We start from the raw sequence: 11,819 nt of genomic DNA on the forward strand, positions 1-11,819 counted from the left end.
GTTTAAAGCTCTTACTCACATTGGCTGCGGAGAGCGTGATCACACAGTCTTCCGGAACAGCTGGTGCTCTCATGCATGTTTCAGTGTTATTTTCCTCAAGGAGTGCACTCAAATTATTACAAGTAAATCTATGGTCATTCAGTTGTGACAGAATGAATTTCCTTATGTGTAGAACTGTAAAACTGGAGCAACACATTGACAGCAACAATGCAATAATTTGTTGTCCGTAGTTAAAGGCTATGAGGCCTGATTAAGTTTTTTCTCTCAGAATTCTCCAATCAAGAAGTATAAACAAGTATTTGCCGGGACTGGGAGAATCTTGTGTAGTTTGTTATGTCTGTAAACATTACAATTAAATAGTTAAATTAATGAAATAATTGACCCCATTTTTATGACAATGGTCTACACTCTTATGTGATGGAGCAGGTGATGGAGCATCCCAAAAAGGAAGCTCTGTAGACAAGTGTTTGAAAACACAACACGGTATCCAAAATGCATTTCTTCCTGCTGTATGCATTTTTGGAAGAAACATGATGATGTTACCCATTGGGTTATTGAATGGTATGAGATTCTCTAGAGGGCCTTCTTCTATGCGGAGGTTGTATCTACCCACTTCATGGGTAACTAGCAAATATTTATATTATGGTAATTTCCTGTTAAACTATGTTATTAATCAGTAGCATTTTCTTTATGTTAAAATGAGTTGTATGTCACAGTTGTCATTAGACCATTGTGAAAATCAGATATCTAGGAGATTCCCCAATATCTTGATATAGTGATGTGGGCACTTTAAAATATGCAAATTCAGTGATGTGTGAGATAAGTTGAGGGCCCACGTTAATGACGGTGGTGGTGTTTTCAGTAGTTTACTTTAATGAAACTTTACACAGTGATTTGAAGAGGCAATCTGCAATTCAAACAATAACAAACATGACACCCCACCACTGATATTGTAAACAGCTGAGGGATGGTGCTGGAGGTATGTAACCACTCTCAAATTCATAGACAGAGCTATGGATGCAAATACTGACCATCCAAAATCATAGTTTTAAACATGTTTGTTTATGCTTTGTTTGTTTACACTTACATTGGTTTACAAAAAAATGGAGTGAAAAAAGCTTGTAATTTGGATTCTGCCAGGGTATGACAGTTGAACTAAGCACATGAGGCATTTGTAAGTTGTTTTCTTCTAGAATCAATGGTTATATAGTCATTCATTTAAAAGTAAAAAAATTTATGTAGCAATTGCAGATTGCCCTTTAAAAGAATGATATCAATTTTAAAAAGTGAAGAATAAACATGGGTTATGATCCTGTTGTTGAAGTATTTCTTCACTTTTTGTGTTTTTCTTTGGTGATGAATCCACCCTTGTCAGGTCAACACCACACACACACCACACAACTCGCCAGAGCCAGGACTCCCAAAGGGATGGGACTCCCAAACTGATGTAACTCTACGCAACTGTTTAGTATGTGTAATGTGGGTGAGAGTGTTATTGTTCCCAGTACTAACACACACACACACACACACACACACACGCACACGCACACACACGCACACGCACACACACTGTGGCAGAAATAACTGTCATTTTCAAATAGAGTAAAACAAATACATTAGAAGGTAAATATAGCAATTCAATTGCCTTTCATTGCTTCAAACAAGGTCAAACGAGCAGGTTCTTGTCTCTTCAATTGAATGGAAACGACAAAAGATGTAATATCATCATCATCTCCATCACATTCTGATGAACTGATCTGCATAACGGTAATACAAATTGGCGGTTAGCGCACATTGTTTGCTCTCTGATATCATCTACTGTACGTGCTGTGGGCTCAGGCTCACGTGATTGTTATACAAATTCATGAGGCCTTTTAGAGCTCTGATGCATACCTCGGTCGTGGTGCAGAACTGTCTACTACAGTATTCCCCGGAAATAGAAATACTATAACATATTGGCACTTTTTCATAACAGCAAACGTTAGCGAAATAAAATCTGTTACGATTTTTGGAAGCGTCGAGATGCTGTTTTTTTCCCGTTCAATTAAATAACAGCCCACCATGAATTATTGTAGAAAAGGTGGAGCAGGTGGGTCAGAGAGAAAGGAAGGGAAGGTGAGAAACAGAGAGAGAGAGAGAGAGAGAGAGAGAGAGAGAGAGAGAGAGAGAGGGGTGGGGTGGGGAGTGGAAGGAGTGTGTATTTCAAAGCTGAGAGCTTTAATATGATAAGTAGTATAGCTGTCTGCTAGGCCATTAACACAGAGAGAGAGAGAGAGATAGAACGAGAGAGAGAGAGGAGGAGAGGGAGAAGAAGCGAGAGAGCAGCATCTCTGCGTTAATAAAAGAGGCCTTTTGCAGGAGACTGATTAGAAATATAATTTCCTGACTCTTGCTTTTTTTTCTCATTAAATTGGGCGATGTAGGCCTGGGATATATATTAATAACCTGGAGAAGGGTGTACAATAACAGAGGGGTGATAGACAGAGAGTAAATTCTCACTCCCTCCCTCCCTCACACACACACACACACACACACAGAGTGACAAAACGCTAACTAAAAACCTGATGGCGGGCGCGTTGTGCAGGTGCTTTAATCTAATTCCGCCCTCGCCGCTGTGATTTGTTTCCACGGTAGTTTAATCTCGCCTGTCTCTTCTGTCCCTCAAATAAAACCCAGGCATAAATAAACCAGCAGCTTTACTGTGAGACCAGCCAGGCACACGAACACGCCATGGTAGTGACCTACATAGTGAACAGTCAGCTAATACATTATTATTACTATCTACCATTACTATTAGCAGGATTATTACTATTCATTAAAGTCATAAGCGTATTCAAATAAATGCAATTTCTTTGAAATATTCTAGCACTGCTCAGGCCTGTACATCCATATAGTAATTAACTGTCATATTACATCATTATTGGCATTACTAATTACTATTTTTAACAGCCCGCATAATTATAATGATTAATTTGTCTTAATAAATCAAATTAAATCAAATGTATTTATATAGCCCTTCGTACATCAGCTGATATCTCAAAGTGCTGTACAGAAACCCAGCCTAAAGCCCCAAACAGCAAGCAATGCAGGTGTAGAAGCACGGTGTCAAGGAAAAACTCCCTAGAAATGCCAAAACTTAGGAAGAAACCTAGAGAGGAACCAGGCTATGAGGGGTGGCCAGTCCTCTTCTGGCTGTGCCGGGTGGAGATTATAACAGAACATGGCCAAGATGTTCAAATGTTCATAAAGGACCAGCATGGTCAAATAATAATAATAATCACAGTAGTTGTCGAGGGTGCAGCAAGTCAGCACCTCAGGATTAATGTCAGTTGGCTTTTCAAAGCCGATCATTAAGAGTATATCTACCACTCCTGCTGTCTCTAGAGTTGAAAACAGCAGGTCTGGGACAGGTAGCACGTCCGGTGAACAGGTCAGGACTCCATAGCAGCAGGCAGAACAGTTGAAACTGGAGAAGCAGCACGGCCAGGTGGACTGGGGACAGCAAGGAGTCATCAAGCCAGGTAGTCCCGAGGTATGGTCCTAGGGTTCAGGTCCTCAGAGAGAGAGACAGGAGGGGTCAGGAGACACTGTGGCCCCATCCGATGATACCCCCGGACAGGGCCAAACAGGAAGGATATAACCCCACCCACTTTGCCAAAGCACAGCCCCCACACCACTAGAGGGATAACTTCAACCACCAACTTACCATCCTGAGACAAGGCCGAGTATAGCCCACAAAGATCTCCGCCACGGCACAACCCAAGGGGGGGGGGGGGGGGCGCCAACCCAGACAGGAAGATCACATCAGTGACTCAACCCACTCAAGTGACACACCCCTCCTAGGGACGGCATGAAAGAGCACCAGTAAGCCAGTGTCTCATTCCCTGTAATGGGGTTAGAGGCAGAGAATCCCCGTGGAAAGAGGGGAACCGACCAGGCCGCAAAGGCGGTTCGTTGCTCCAGAGCCTTTCCGTTCACCTTCACACTCCTGGGCCAGACTACACTCAATCATATGTTTGTGTCCTCGGATGGGGCCACAGTGTCTCCTGAGTCCTCCTGTCTCAGCCTCCAGGATTTATGCTGCAGTAGTTTATGTGTCGGGGGGCTAGGGTCAGTTTGTTATATCTGGAGTACTTCTCCTGTCCTATTCGGTGTCCTGTGTGAATTTAAGTGTGCTCTCTCTAATTCTCTCTTTCTCTCTTTCTTTCTCTCTCTCGGAGGACCTGAGCCCTAGGACCATGCCTCAGGACTACCTGACATGATGACCCCAGTCCACCTGGCCGTGCTGCTGCTCCAGTTTCAACTGTTCTGCCTTATTATTATTGGACCATGCTGGTCATTTATGAACATTTGAACATCTTGGCCATGTTCTGTTATAATCTCCACCCGGCACAGCCAGAAGAGGACACTTGTGGCCACCCCACATAGCCTGGTTACTCTCTAGGTTTCTTCCTAGGTTTTGGCCTTTCTAGGGAGTTTTTCCTAGGCACCGTGCTTCTACACCTGCATTGCTTGCTGTTTGGGGTTTTAGGCTGGGTTTCTGTACAGCACTTTGAGATATCAGCTGATGTACAAAGGGCTATATAAATACATTTGATTTGATTTGATTTGTATGTCTTCCATTTCCTAATAATTGCTCCCACAGTTGATTTCTTCAAACCAAGCTGCTTACCTATTGCAGATTCAGTCTACCCAGCCTGGTGCAGGTCTACAATTTTGTTTCTGGTGTCCTTTGACAGCTCTTTGGTCTTGGCCATAGTGGAGTTTGGAGTGTGACTGTTGTGGACAGGTGTCTTTTATACTGATAACAAGTTCAAACAGGTGGAGGACAGAGGAGCCTCTTAAAGAAGAAGTTACAGGTCTTTGAGAGCCAGAAATCTTGCTTGTTTGTAGGTGACCAAATACTTATTTTCCACCATAATTTGCTAATAAATTCATTAAAAATCCTACAATGTGATTTTCTGGATTTCTTTTTCTAATTGTCTGTCATAGTTGAAGTGTACCTATGATGAAAATTACAGGCCTCTCTCATCTTTTTAAGTGGGAGAACTTGCACAATTGGTGGCTGACTAAATACTTTTTTACCCCACTGTCTATCCAATGCAAAAAACATCTACATTTAAATGGTATTAATATTAATTTGCATATATTTACATTCATTCCCATATATTCCTGTGAATTCTCATATATTCCTGTTAATTCCCACTGAAAGTTTCCACCTCTGAATATTCCCCAAAATGTGCAACACTAGATACCACTACTACAAATGTACTACTAAAAATATTGTTGTATGTAGTTGCTCATATACTGTAAATGTATACATGTTTTCTAAATACACATTCATCTTGATGACATTATTATCATGAGTTAGCAAGGCCATTCTGGGATGAACCAGGCAGTGTTTCCCTGCAGAGTGAGAGATGGCCTGATAAGTAGAGGTAATAAATAGCCCAATCCAGCTGTGAACAGCCCTCTCTCTCGCTCTCTCTCCGGCCCCTGTGGCCAAAAAGGCATCTGCTGCTCATGCTGATGTCATCTGGAGATAATAACCAGGCCCAGCGTGGCACCAGACCACAGCCAGTGCTACGCCTCCCACTTCTCTACCGTGCATCGGCTTACTGGGAGAATATCTGGCAACCCGAGCCTGAGGAGGATAGCAACTCATGCACTACTGCAGTCAGCCCCATAGCTGCAGGGTTGGGGGAGCAGCAGTGAGGGACCGCAATGAGGGATTACTGGGATCTGGCAATCTTTGGATGGAGAGTATCAAGGATCTGGCAACCTCGGGGGTCTGTGGTAGAGATTGCCCCCCCTGCAGGAAGCCCCATAGCCAAAGGGGGTTTGGGACCCAGCGAGAGGGAATCTGCAGCCCACTGCTGGGATCTGGTAACCCGCAGCTATGGTGAAATACAAGCGCAACAACTCAACAGTCACCACACTTCTGTCTGAAATACTAAAATAACTGGAGAACTTTGTCTCCAGTGTGTGTGTGTGTGTGTGTGTGTGTGTGTGGGGGGGGGGGGGGGGGGGGGGGGGGGTGTTGGTTGGCACGGCTAATTGAGGCTAAGAATTTTACTCCCCTAATCCTAGTCCTAGTAGGCTTCATGCAGCTCTACTACCACTTGCCTTACCACAGCTTTTCTCCCACAACCCACCAGGGACTCCAACCCCCAACCCTCCAAACCCCCACCACATTACCACAGAGTGGCCACTCTCACCCTAATCCACCTCCCCTGCCTCCTCCTCAGTGGTTTGTCGGAAATCTATGGCTGCGTCCCAAATGGTACCCTATTGCCTGTTTAATAACTACTTTTGACCAGAGCTCTATGGGCCCTGGTCAAAGCTAGTGCCCTATATAGGGAGTAGGGTGCCATTTGGGACGCGAGCAATGTGTTCACTTTCCTAGAGTGGTTAAGAGCACCAGCAACATGGAATTGGAAGGTAACTAACTCGACACTCCTGCCATTTCCTAAAGGGTTTCTAAAATGGGTGTGAGTGGGAAAATTGAGTTACTTTAGGTTGGTAAGATGGTTCAGGCCTGGTTCTCCGCCCACCTGCGCTGCGGACCATTACAATGGCTATTAAAGCGCCTGCTAGCACATGTCAATCTCTCCATTTGGACACTGAGTGGGAGGACTATTAAATGGCTGGATGGGATGCTGCTTTCTACCTCTCAGTCTGTCTGTTTCCCTGTCTTTCTGTCTGTCTCCTCCTCCTCTCTGTCTCTTTTTAACTCCATCTCTCTCTCTCTCTCTCTCTCTCTCTCAGTAACTGTCTCCTGTCTGCGAGCATATCAACTCCTCGGCTGACGCCGATGCCCGCCTGCCTCTCTCTCTTTCGTTCTCCATCTCCGTGGAGGAGAGGAAAGAAGGAAGCAGGGTAGACGGAGAAATCAAATTGTCTTCCATCTAATTCCCTCTGACATCCAATTCGGACGGCTTTTCTTTCTCCCCATCCTGGAGGGATGAGAGAGGGAGGATGAGGGAAGTGGGGGAGGGAGTGGGCTGTGGTGGTAACCTGAGGAGGAGGGATGTGTGTCTGGGTGTGTCTGTGAGTGCGTGTGTCTGTGAGTGTGTGTGTGTGTGGTGGGAGGAGGGGTCAGTTGGCTGTGGGCAGATATTCAGGATCCCCCCTCGCGCCGTGTCAGATGGAGCATAGATCAACCAAGGGCTGAAGGCTCCCCTCGAGTCAACACACACACACACACACACACACACACACACACACACACTTCTTTAAGGATACACTGTACACAATACTCTTTTAAAAATAACGTTTTCTTTCATGCAACAACCACGCATGATACAAATACCACTGACAGCAAATGAAGGGGGCAATTTAGATTCATTTGAATAATCGACATACATTTACATAAATTGCATAACCAAATATCCCAAACACTGTGACCGACCTAAGTAATAACCACCAAAAGAAGCAGCATCAAGAGAACGAAGCTCATCGCAATCCAGGGATTGCTTGAGAGGAAGTGATGTCATAATTTAAAGGTATTGGCATTTTCTCTCAGGGTCTCAGCAGTGCTCAGCAGGTCAGCTAATAAATGGTCATCGTAGAGCCTCAAGGACCATGCTGGTCAGAGTATCTAGCTCCATGGTGACTGGGACCTGTCCACTCATATACCATTTTCACTCTATTGTGCCGACCCCAACCATAGACTGCTAACGCTGGTATAGTATGTTCACAGTGTACCAGAATGCTTCCAACAGCTTTATAGGGCGGCAGGCAGCCTAATGCTTAGAGTGTTGCGATAGTAACCGAAAGGGCGCTAGTTTGAATCCCCGAGCTGACAAGATGAAAATCTGTCACCCTTGAGCAAGGCACTTAACCCTCATTGCTCCAGGGTCGCCGTAAATAATGGCAGACCCTGGCCGTGACCCCACTCTCTGAGGGTGTCTCAGGGAGACTGGGATAAAAACACATTTCCAATTCACATGTGTATTCATACACAATTGTACATCTGTGAAACAGGACAAATATAAGCACCCGCCAAATGATGATAACTAAAGTGGGCGTGTAACCAGGCAAGATCAGTTCAGCTTGGCTCAGCAGTGAGACTGAATGCCTGGGCCTTACTAGTTCACCTGGCTAGCTCTGCTGACCAAGCTGGTTCACTCTGCTGACCAAGCTGGTTCACTCTGCTGACCAACTCCTTCTCTTTGTCACCCGTCTGTTTCTGTTATCACAGTGCCTTTCAGTCCTCCTACACAGACTATGGACGCCCATAAATCCCCCTTTCTTTCTCTTTCTATCTATCCCTCCTGTTTCTCTTCCCCATGTGCGCTCTTCCTGTTACTTCACGTCACTCTCTTTCAGTCTCTTTCTTTCTTCTCCTTCTTCTGTCTCTTTCTCTCTCTCTCTCTGTGTGTGCTTGGCTGTGTTGGCTGACTGCTCTGTGGATGGCCGCTCCGTCCCGTGAGTGTTCTGACCCTGGCATTGTCTGGCCCCTGACTCTCCTCGACCCCTCACACAATGGTGCCTCACACACTGCCACCAGCCTCATTGCACCCCTGGTATTCACTGGGAGAAACACAGAGAGAGAGAGAGAGAGAGAGAGAGAGAGACAGTGAGAGAGAGAGAGAGAGAGAGACTGTACTATTTCCTGTAACCTACAACAGGTGTGAACAGTGAACCAAAAATGTGCCCCATGGAAATCGGTGGCAACCAATGATAAGAACAAAAATGATAAGATCTTGCTGGAGCAGTGCAATGCATGATCTGTAATGGATTTTTTTAAAACTCCACAAACTATATTTCTAACTGTGTGTAGAGAAAATGTTGATGGAACATGAGGGCTTGGTCCATGCTGGTACACACACAGGGGGCGGGAGCTGGCTGAGATCTCTGAGTTCTCTCTCTGTGTGTGTGTGTGTGTGTGTGTGTGTGTGAGAGAGAGAGAGAGAGAGAGAGAGAGAGAGAGAGAAGGAGAGAGAGAGAGAGAGGCAGACAGAGAGCGAGAAAGAGAGAACAAGTGTGTGCATGACAGATGTCTGGACAGATTCACACGAGGGAGCAGCCACTCCTTGGTCACTTGCTTCACACCATGCCAGGTCAGCAGTGGGTCAGCACCCAGCAAGGAAGAGAGAGAGAGTGAGAGAGAGAGAGAGAGAGAGAAATATAGGGGGAGAGAGAGAGAGAGAGAGCGAGAGAGAGAGCGAGAGAGAGAGAGAGAGAGAAAGAGAGAGGGGACCTGGAGTATAGATGGGAGAGAAAAAATGTGAAGAAGTGTAGCTGTACAGAGGGAGCGAGAAGCAGAGAGACAGAGAGAGAGAGAGAGAAGCAGAGAGACAGAGAGAGAGAGAGAGAAGCAGAGAGAGAGAGAAGCAGAGAGAGAGAGAGAGAGAAGCAGAGAGAGAGAGAAGCAGAGAGAGAGAGAGAGAGAAAGAATCAGAGAGAGAGAGAGAGAGAGAAGCAGAGAGAGAGAGAGAGAGAGAGAAGCAGAGAGAGAGAGAGTAAGAGAGAAAGAGAGAGAGAGAGCGAAAGATCAAGCATTAATTTATTGTACAGCACATAGCAGCAGGAGCCATGGCACAGTACCAAAGGAAACGAGAGGCAAGAGTCGAAATGAGAGAGCGTTTCTTTTCGAAGTGTTTCGAATGACTGATGTGAAGAGCACATTTTTAAGTTCTAGTTCAGAGTTATGAGTGGGATGTTGTTTTCAATTAGAGCCACGATTTCCCTCCCATGTTAAAATATGCAATGCTTGGCTGTGAAACCATTTTCTTTGATAGACTGTGCTGCTAAATGAGAGGAAACCAGTATAGAAAAGGCACAGGAGGCATGGGGGAGCGTGCAGGCACACTGAAATAAATCTGGAGTGATTGCAAGTGACATGCCTGCAGCTCCGACATCCAAACTCTATCAATTAAACATCAAATCCTGATCCTCCACGATAGTTTTCCCTGCCAAACCCGTTCTTCATTGCTTTAATCCTCAATACTGAAACCCAGCCCAGTTCACAAGCTAGCGTGGTGAAAGAAAAACAATCTAAGCATGTTAAAGTAGCCCTATGGAGCAGGGGTGTTGGGGGGAAGACAACATGTGTTTGTGTGAGTGGGGAGGTGGGGGGGGCAGAGTGTTTGTCTGTGTGAGAGACATGGTGTGTGTGTGTGTGTGCGCGCGTGTGTATGTGTGAGCGAGGGAGACAGTGTGCGTGAGAGGCATGGAGGAATAGGGTGTGTGGGCTGTGGCCAAACCCTCCTCCTCCTCCTCCTCCTCCTCCTCCTCTCCCCTCCATAGCAGGGTCTTGGCTGCATTCACAGTGCAGGCATGTCACTGTCTTTAATGAACGCCGACATCACACAAATCACTGGAGTGGTTTCTCGGCAACTGGCGGGGATTTTGGACCCTGGGTGGAGCCAAGACCGTCTTCCAGTGGGGAAATAGATTCAGTGGAAGTCTTCACAAATAAACAACTAAGTCAATAATCACCACAAGAGCTAAAGGAGGACATTGATTCAGTCTTCTGTTTTCCTGACAGTAGTTTTCCTGCCAGTAGATATATCAGAGAAGTCAACCCTGACATACAGCCAGAGAATAGCCGGCTCAGTCTGCCACATGCACGCAAAATAGGAAAGACGTGCTGTTTTCACATTGTGGTGATATCCCAAAACCTATTTCCCACTCACTCTTAATCTTCCCTCTTCCCTCTCTCACCATCTTTTTTCTCTCTTTCAACCACTCCCACAAACTGTTATTCATTTCTTTCTTACGACTCCCCCCGTGTGGCCGTTGACATTTATAGGCAGGAATGCAGTCAATGCCCCGAAACCCAAACCAACGTTTGATAGTTGAGTTTTAACTTGAGGCTAAATTTGAAAGTGGTGAAATCTCATAACTCCCAACTCCAAAATTAAGAGTATGATGTCATAACACATGCTTATCTTGTGAGAAACCCCATAAAATGTTAATGACACGCCAGAGGTTGTGGTCATGAGGTCTGTTAATTGTAAAATACTTAAATGGACATTTTTATATCATTATAAAGTCATTTAGCACACATCTAATACATTTTGGTAGAAAAATGAACGAACGGAGGTAAGGCTCGAGCGGTTCTGCATGCATCGCCAATTTTAAGCTGCAGTTATCGGAGCTTAATTTGAGAGTTTTCAACAGCAGGAAAATAAATATGCAGTGAAAGGATTACTACGTGGAAAATAATTCATGTACATTCTTGTAGGGGTTTCCACATTTTTCGTAAGTGAAGAACAAGTCTGACATTTCTTAGTGGAGATTACAAACTTCAGAAACCTTTTTAAACCTCAAATACAGTAGAAGTTTTACATTTCCTGCATTGCAGGATGGTTCTCCTGCAACAGGGTGATCTAATTAAGATCCTACACACTCTCCCCACCTTGAGAGAGTGAATGGTAGGTCTCAAAGACTGTGTTCACACAGGCAGCTCAATTCTGATCTTTTTTTCCACTAATTGGTCTTTTAACCAATTCACATCAGATCTTTTAACATCTGAGCTGATCTAATTGGTCAAAAGACCAATTAGTGAAAAAAAATATCAGATTTGGGCTGCCGGTCTAAACGCAGCCAAAGGTCTGTAAAAAATACAACTTGCTCCATTCAATTTCACCATTGCTCTATAGATATTTTGGCAAATCAAAGACACCCCAAATAAAACCTAGCAGTATTTGCATTGCAAATATTAATGCAGACACTTTATTCAGCCAAACTCAAAGTTTCTCGATACAAATCTTGCTATCAACGTCCGTGTTGTTGGTGTTTAATGTGTCTTATTGCTATGACACTAGTTCGAAAATACCGGTACAGTAATTTGCTTGTTAACTTACCTA

Source organism: Oncorhynchus mykiss, chromosome 13, assembly GCF_057628025.1.
Source record: "Oncorhynchus mykiss isolate SJ-2025 chromosome 13, ASM5762802v1, whole genome shotgun sequence".
In the NCBI taxonomy this organism is placed as follows: Eukaryota; Metazoa; Chordata; class Actinopteri; order Salmoniformes; family Salmonidae; genus Oncorhynchus; species Oncorhynchus mykiss.